This window comes from Magnolia sinica, chromosome 2 (assembly GCF_029962835.1).
Source record: "Magnolia sinica isolate HGM2019 chromosome 2, MsV1, whole genome shotgun sequence".
In the NCBI taxonomy this organism is placed as follows: domain Eukaryota; kingdom Viridiplantae; phylum Streptophyta; class Magnoliopsida; order Magnoliales; family Magnoliaceae; genus Magnolia; species Magnolia sinica.
Window position 1 is genome coordinate 51659817 of NC_080574.1, and position 8058 is coordinate 51667874.

At 35.7% G+C, this 8058-nt stretch overlaps 1 non-coding gene across 1 annotated transcript; it reads right to left on the reverse strand.

Annotated features, from left to right (window-relative positions):
- Nucleotides 1–7414: 7414 nt before the first annotated feature.
- LOC131238300 (small nucleolar RNA R71) lies at nt 7415–7521 on the reverse strand. Its single transcript, XR_009167704.1, has one exon. It is a non-coding gene; the product is annotated as a small nucleolar RNA R71 (small nucleolar RNA).
- Nucleotides 7522–8058: the final 537 nt, after the last annotated feature.

Here is an 8058-nt window from a genome sequence, read left to right on the forward strand (position 1 = left end):
GATTTTGAAGACAAGCTTCAACTATTTCAAGAGATGAGTTTGCAAAGTGAACGATGTTCCAAGTGTTCAAACTCACAAACAAGGTATGAATGACCCTAGATTGACCATAGGATGAATAATATTCATTACATATTTTATTTTAGTCATTTTATAAGTTTATAGGTCATTTCCTCGACTAGTCCTAGTCTTTGTTCGACTAGTCCAAGCTCTGGCTCGACCAGTCTAAGAGTTTCTCGACCAGTCCAACATTTGTTGTAAATTTTCAGAATTTTCTGTTGGACTCTCGACCAGTCGTGGAGACTGCTTGACCAGTCGAGGAGACTGCTTGACCAGTCGAGTGGATAGTGCTCGACCAATCGTGTAGGCTCGACTCAAAGTCCAACAAGGTTTTTTAGTCCCACTCGACCATTCGAGTAACGATCTTTTCTTATCGCGGAAGAAATTTTGAAAATTGGTTGCTCCTTCGACCAGTTGAACCGACCCTTAGACCAGTCAAGAGAAAAATATTTTCACCTATAAATGGAAGACGAATTTCAGAGTGTTTCATTCATTCCAAGTAAAATCAAGTCATCACTCTGAGAGATAAGTTCCTGCATTTGTTAAGCTATATTGTGCTCATTTTAGATTCATTTTAATAGCTTTTGTTATTTGATTTTGTGATCTCCATTCAACTCTATTTCATTAAAGAAGGGAATTGTGATTTACCCTCTTTTGAGATCAAAATCAAATCAAGCTAGCTCAGGTTGATTTAATTTAAAATTTAAGTACAATTTAATTTTCTACATTTTGTGATTTGTGAGATTCAACCAGGAAAAACTCATTGTGGGGTTTTTGAAATTGTGTAAGCTCATTTGAAAGACACAATTGTGAAGGTTTTAAGGTGAACCTTGGAAAACTTTATTTCATAGTGAAAGCCAATATCCCGTGGGTGTGGATATTGGGAGTGGAGTAGTTGTGTGGCTGTTTACTAACAGTTGATGTACACACAAACGAACCACTATAATTCCTGGAGTTGTGGTGGATGATTGGATTTGTTTATGTGTGTGAATGTTGTAATTTACTTTATGCACTTGTGGTGAATGATGTAATTTACTTTATGCACTTGTGGTGAATGTTGTAATAACTTAATTTATTTCCTTTACCTCTTTATTAGTTTGGGTTTTTGATACTTACAAATGTTCTAGCAAGGTTGTCCTGCCATAAGCCTTTGGTTTTTGGTGTTAGGTTGTCCTTATAACCCAGTTTGTATCAACCTCTCAAGACTAGTGCATTTGAGGTTGCTATTTATTTGTGCTATCTATGTTTGTATTCTGCATTTATTTTTTAATTTGCATAGCCCTATTCACCCCCCTATAGGACTTTAAGCTCCACCTTTTCAAGTGGTATCAAAGCCTAATAGCTCCTTTTTATTATTCGGATTTATTTCCTGAGCTAACCAATCTAAGCTTATAAGATGTCAAATTTTGATAGCCTCTCAATTACTAAGCCTCCCCCTTTTGATGACTCCAATTATGCCTATTGAAAAGCCAGAATGAAGATCTTTTTTAGGTCTATAGATGAGAGCGTGTGGCAAGCCACAGTGACCAAATGGACCCCTCCTACTCATGAAGTAGCTGACACTGATGGAATTAAGATTATAAACTTAGCACCCTATTTTTCATGGACCACTATTCATAAAAATGAGAGTAGTGCTAATGCAAAGGCTTTAAATGCAATCACTTGCGCACTATCACTGGATGAATTCAAAAGAATTATATCTTGTGATACAGTAAAGCAAGCCTGAGACATTCTAGAAATGACACATGAGGGTACGACTATAGTCAAGAAATCTAAACTTCAAATCCTCACCACTCGGTTTGAGGAGATACATATGGAAGAAAGTGAAACTTTCATGGACTTCTATACTAAGTTAAATGACATAGTCAATTCTATTTGAGGTCTTGGTGATAGCATCCCAGTAAGTAAAGTTTGTGCAAAGATATTGCGCTCATTGCCTGATAGGTTCAATTCTAAGGTGATTGTCATTCAAGAACTTCATAATACAGATAATATGCGGGTTGAAGAGCTTATCAGTTCTTTACAAACCTACGAGTTAAATTTTAAGGCTCCTAAAGGTAAGTCCATCGCCCTTAAGTCTTATAAAAATATTTCTTCAGATAATGCTAGTAATTCTGATTGTAAACAATTTGAAGATGATATGGCACTATTAGCCAAGAAGTTTTATAAAATTTTCAAAAACAAAAAGAGAGTAGATTTTCAAAAACCTTCTGAAAAGAAAGGACTAGATCTAAAAATTAAAAATCTATTAAAGACAGCCAATGCTTCAACTGCCATGAATACGGGCATCTGGCAAACAAATGTCCAAAGAGGGAGAAACCTAAAAAAGAAAAGTATGTTGGCCACATGGGATGAATCGTCTTGCTTTGAAGCTTCTTCTGAGTCAGATGATTCTGAACCTGAGTCTACTAATGAGGTCAAGGCCTTAATGACTCTAGCCATAGTCACTTCTTCAGATAGTTGTAATTCAACTTATGATGAAAATCTGAGAGGCAACCCTGAAAATGATGATGATTTATAAGATGCCTATAATGTCCTATACAGGGAAAGTTGTAAGCTGTAAAACTAAAACTTCAAAAGGAAAAGTTTTTAAAGTTAAAAGAAGATTTTGATTACCTAGTTTTAGAAAAATTGCATTTTTTTGATTGTTTTGAAAAAGCTAAGTGTGATTTAGATTTCAAAACATCCCAATTTGAAAACCTTAAATCAGAAAATGAAAAACTAAAACAAGAAGTCTCTTCTCTCTTGAGTTTAAAGGATACTTGGAGGTATGCCCATTGTGATCCTAAATTAGAACAATTGCTAACCGGATCAAGGAAATGTGGCGATAGATCTGGTCCGGGCTACGATAAGAATACACCTCCTAAAAGTAAGTCCACTCCTCCTAAGTTTGTTAAAGGGGAGTCCTCTAACTCAAAAGGGAAAAGTCTAAATCAAAATATTTTCAAAAATCCTAAAACTTTTCAGGCTATGAAACCTAAAAGCAACCATATCAATTATAGAAATCAGAATCATGACCCCTTAGCTGAGAAAATTGTAGATTTACTCAAGGAACTTCTAAAATCTAACTCAAATGGTAGAATGTATAACAACTATAGAAAAACCAACTATGCTTCAAAACCTAAAATAGTATTGAAATGGGTCCCCAAGGTTGCTTGTCTGGTTGCCCATATCGCTTTCAATGCTTCGAGTAAATCAAAGTGGTACCTAGACAATGATTGCTCTAGACACATGACAGGTGACAAAGATTTGTTCACCAATCTTAAAGATATGACTAATGGCTCAGTCACATTCAGTGATGGTAGCAACTGTAGAATTGTTGGCCAAGGTACGGTTTAACTCTTTAATCTTCCTCCATTTGAGAATGTTTTGTATGTAGAGGGCCTTAAGCATAATCTCTTAAGCATTTCTCAAATTTGTGATAATAAACATAACATCAAATGCACCAATCAAGGGTGTGAGATATCTAATGAGAATGGTTCTATGATATTAACTGGTTGTAGAGCATCTGAGAACTGCTATATAGTCTGTGATTCAAGCTTGTCTAAGTTATCCTGTTACATGGTCCAGACCAATGAGATCGATTTATGGCATAAACGCCTAGGACATGTACTCTACCATAATCTTTATAGACTGAGCAAAGGTGATGTAATAAGAAGTCTACCCAAGATTAAGAAAATAGATAAAATTTGTGGCGAATGTTAGATTGGGAAACAAACTAAGAGTGCTCACAAGAAAGTGAACTCCAATGCCACATTCAAACCTCTTGAACTCCTCCACATGGATCTCGTTGGACCAACTAAAATGAAGAATCGAGGTGGTAAGAAATATATTCTGGTAATATTAGATGACTTTACTAGGTATATATGGGTAGTTTTCATGAGAGAGAAATCTGAAACTCTCGATGAAATGAAAAGGATCCTCAAGCGTATCCAAAGTGAGAAGGAATCACGTCTCTAAAATCCGTAGTGATCATGGTTTCGAATTTGACAATAACAGTTTTGAGAAATTTTATAGCGATCATGGTATATCGCATAAATTTTCTGCTCCTAAGACACCTCAACAGAATAAGGTTGTTGAAAAAAAAATCGTGTGCTTCAAGATATGGCTAATGTGATGTTAAATAGCATGAAACTTTCAAAAAAAATTTGGTTGAAGCAATGAACACGGGTTGTTATATTATTAACGGTGTTTATACTAGAAAATCAAATAATAAGACTACTTATGAACTATGGTTCAGTAGGAAGCCTACTGTCAAATACTTTCGAGTTTTTAGCAGAAAGTGCTATATTCTACGGGACTGGGAAAATCTGGGAAAAGTCGACACTAAAAGTGACAAAGGGATTTTTCTAGGATATACTCTAATAAATCGAGCATATCGAGTTCTCAATAAGGGGACTGGTGTAATTCAGGAGTCCATTAATGTGGTTATAGATGATCACCTAAATACACATGTCTCAAGTTCAGAAGATGATGAAGTCTCTTTATTTGATAAACCAAACTCTTCAGTTAATCAAAATAACACTGAACTACGGTCAGTTAAAGACCATCCAACTGATTAAATACTTGAAAACCCTCTCATTGGTGTGTGCACTCATAGATAATTAGAAAACATTTGTAATTATATGTGCTTCACATCCCAGATTGAGGTGGCCAACGTAAAAGAAGCGCTTTCTGAAGAAAACTGGATAGTGGCTATGTAAGATGAACTTAATCAATTCATAAGGAATGATGTATGGTACTTAGTTCCTAGACCTAATGATAAACATAATATTGGAACTAAATGAATTTTTAAAAATAAGTCTGATGAATTAGGTAACATTATAAGAAACAAGGCCAGACTGGTTGTATGTGGGTACACTTAGATAAAAGGCATCGATTATGATGAAACCTTTGCCCTAGTAGCTCGTCTTAAATCTATCAGACTATTCATATCCATTGCTTGTTACAAAAAATTCAAAATTTATCAAATGGATGTTAAGAGTGCTTTCTTGAACGGTGATCCACATGAGGAAGTATATGTTGAACAACCTAGGGGTTTTGAAGACCTTAAACATACTGATGATGTTTATCGCCTGAAAAAGGCATTCTATGGATTAAAACAATTTCCTAAGGCATGGTATGAGAAATTCACTAAGTTTCTACTAAGTCATAACTTTGTAATGGGGAGTGTTGATAAGACACTGTTTGTAAAGAAACATAATGATCACATACTGATAGTACAGATATATGTTGATGACATTATCTATGGATTTACCTGTTCTAACATGTCTGTTGAGTTTGTAGATTTAATGAAATCCAAATTTGAAATGAGCATGGCTGGAGAACTCAACTACTTTTTAGGTCTGTAAGTGAAACAACTTGAAGACGGGATCTTCATTTCTCAAACCAAGTATGCTCTAAACTTAGTGAAAAAGTTTGGATTCGAGAGCGGTAAAAACTTTGATACTCCTATGAGTATGACTCTGAAGCTCTCTAAGGATTCGACAGGTAAAAGTGTAGATCCTAAGTTGTATCGTAGTATGATAGTTAGTTTATTATACTTAACTACGAGCTGACCCGATATTGCATTAAGAGTAGGAATCTATGCTAGGTATCAATCTGACCCTAAAGAATCCTACCTGATTGATGTTAACCATATTTTGATATATGTTGCAAGTTCGGCCAATCTTTGCCTTCGGTATCCACACGATACTAATGTTCAATTAGCCGGTTATACGGATGCTGATTGGGCTGGTAATATTGATGACCGCAAGTCTACCAGCGGTAATTTTTTTTAATGTCGGGAACTGTCTAGTTTCGTGGCATAGTAAGAAATAAAGTTCCATATCACTTTCCACTATTAAGGCTGAGTATATTGCAGCCGATAATGCATGCACTCAGCTTGTGTGGATGAAGACGATGTTAAATGATTACGAATTTATGTAAGATTATATAGTTTCGTATTGTGATAATTCTAGCGCAATCAACATTATTAAAAATCCAATCCAGCAACCACGAACTAAGTATATTGTTATTAGATATCATTATATTCATGAATTAGTGGAAGATAAGATTATTTCATTAGATTATATTCAAATTGAAAATTAACTTACAGACATTTTCATAAAACCACTTGACAGAAACGAGTTTGCTAAATTGAAATTAGATATTGGTATGTGTAATGTGATCTGAGTTAATAGTATTTTCTTGTAATATTTTGCATGTTTTTATTTTTTGTAATTTTTAAAATTATTGAAAAAATTAGAAATTTTTGCAGTTGCACGACCAGTCGAGTGCACGCTCGACCATTCATGGCATGACCAGTCGAGTATGTACTCGACCAGTCAAGTAGCTCGGGTTTGGGGGTTTTAAATGTGGAAAAAACACTTTTTTCTCCATTCTCTCATCTTCTCCAACAAGGCCTTCCACGACCGGTCGAACTTACCTTCTATTACAACTTGGTTAGTGCATCTTTTCCATTTTCCTTTTGGATTTAGGATCTTTGCACTTCTATTTCCTTGATTTTGAGGTTTATTTCAAAATTTCTAGTGGCTTCTTTGGTTTTCTTGCTTAAAATCTGATTTGGGTAAAACCCTCTATTCCTTTCTTGTATTCCTTCTGCGTATTGTAAAATGGAAAGGATATACAAGAAGAGATCCTCTCGTGGTCCTTCTTCTTCCCGTTCCACACCGGTTACGGTGCGTACTCTTCGACCACCCAAAGAAGACCCCAAATACGTGCAGGATATTCGTCTCCGCAATGTTATTGTTGAGCGGACTGTTAATTCCAACCACTTGAGTCATTTCAATATCGTTCCCCTCCTTGAGGCTGTAGGATGGACTAACATATTGAATTGGGGCAGTCCTGCGTACCAGTCCATTACACAGGCCATGTACGCATGTATTAGTGACTTCTCTGTTGAAAACTTTACCTTTACTGTGACAACTAGAGAAGGCCCAGTTGATGTAAACCATCACTTGATCTCTGGTTTGATGGATATTCCTGTAAATGATGAAGGAATACCTATCTCTACGTTAGTTGCAAGACCATCTGAATCAGAAAAACGTATGTTAACTAGAGTTTCGTGCAACATGAATGCAGAATGGAATTCCAGTATTGCGCTCAGTTCTAAAAATATGTTACCCAGATACAAAGTTCTACATCGTATTTTCATTTCAAATGTGTATCCTCGGTCTGGTAACAAAACTAAGTTAACATCTTTCATGGTGCGCATTCTTCACTCAGTTGTTTCTAGTATTCAAGTATGTCTTCCGTCTCTTTTTTGTTATATCATAATTCAGTTTCGTCTCCATCCTGGCTATAGTGATATTCCTTTTGTATATCTGATGACCGTCTATGGAGAGGAAGATGTTTTACCCTTAGAAAAGCAATTATGAACTTCGCCCAAAAGGTGGATGAAATATTCTTCCAATGTTGGGAAAGGTTCAAGGATCTTGTCAGTTCATGCCCACAACACGGCTTTAAAACGTGGTGCATTACAAACTTTTTCTACGATGGACTGACATCTTACATGCACCAATTGGTCGAGACAATGTGTTATGAAGAATTCATGAATAAAGATGTCGATGAGGTATGAGATTACCTCGATAGACTTGCTGAAAATGCACAATCATGGGACCATTACTCAAATTCGAACACCACGTCTAGGCTGACTCAATCTAAGGATAAAGGTGGATTGTATCTCCGTAAAGAAGAGGATGATCTCAAATATAAAGTGACTAATCTCATAAGAAAATTTGAGGCCATGGAAGGAAAGAAGGATAAGGTTAATGAAATTGTTTGCGGCATTTGTGAATGTAACATTCACACAACTGAAAATTATCCTACAATCCCTGCCTTTCGAGGAGTGTTGAGTAAACAAGCCAATGCTGTAATAACTATCAAAGAGCTTTTAATGGACCTACCTCTAATACGTATAATCCTGGTTGGAAAAATCATCCAAATTTTAGTTGGAGGAATAGACAAACTACAACCCCTTAAGGTTACTTTAATCAAAAT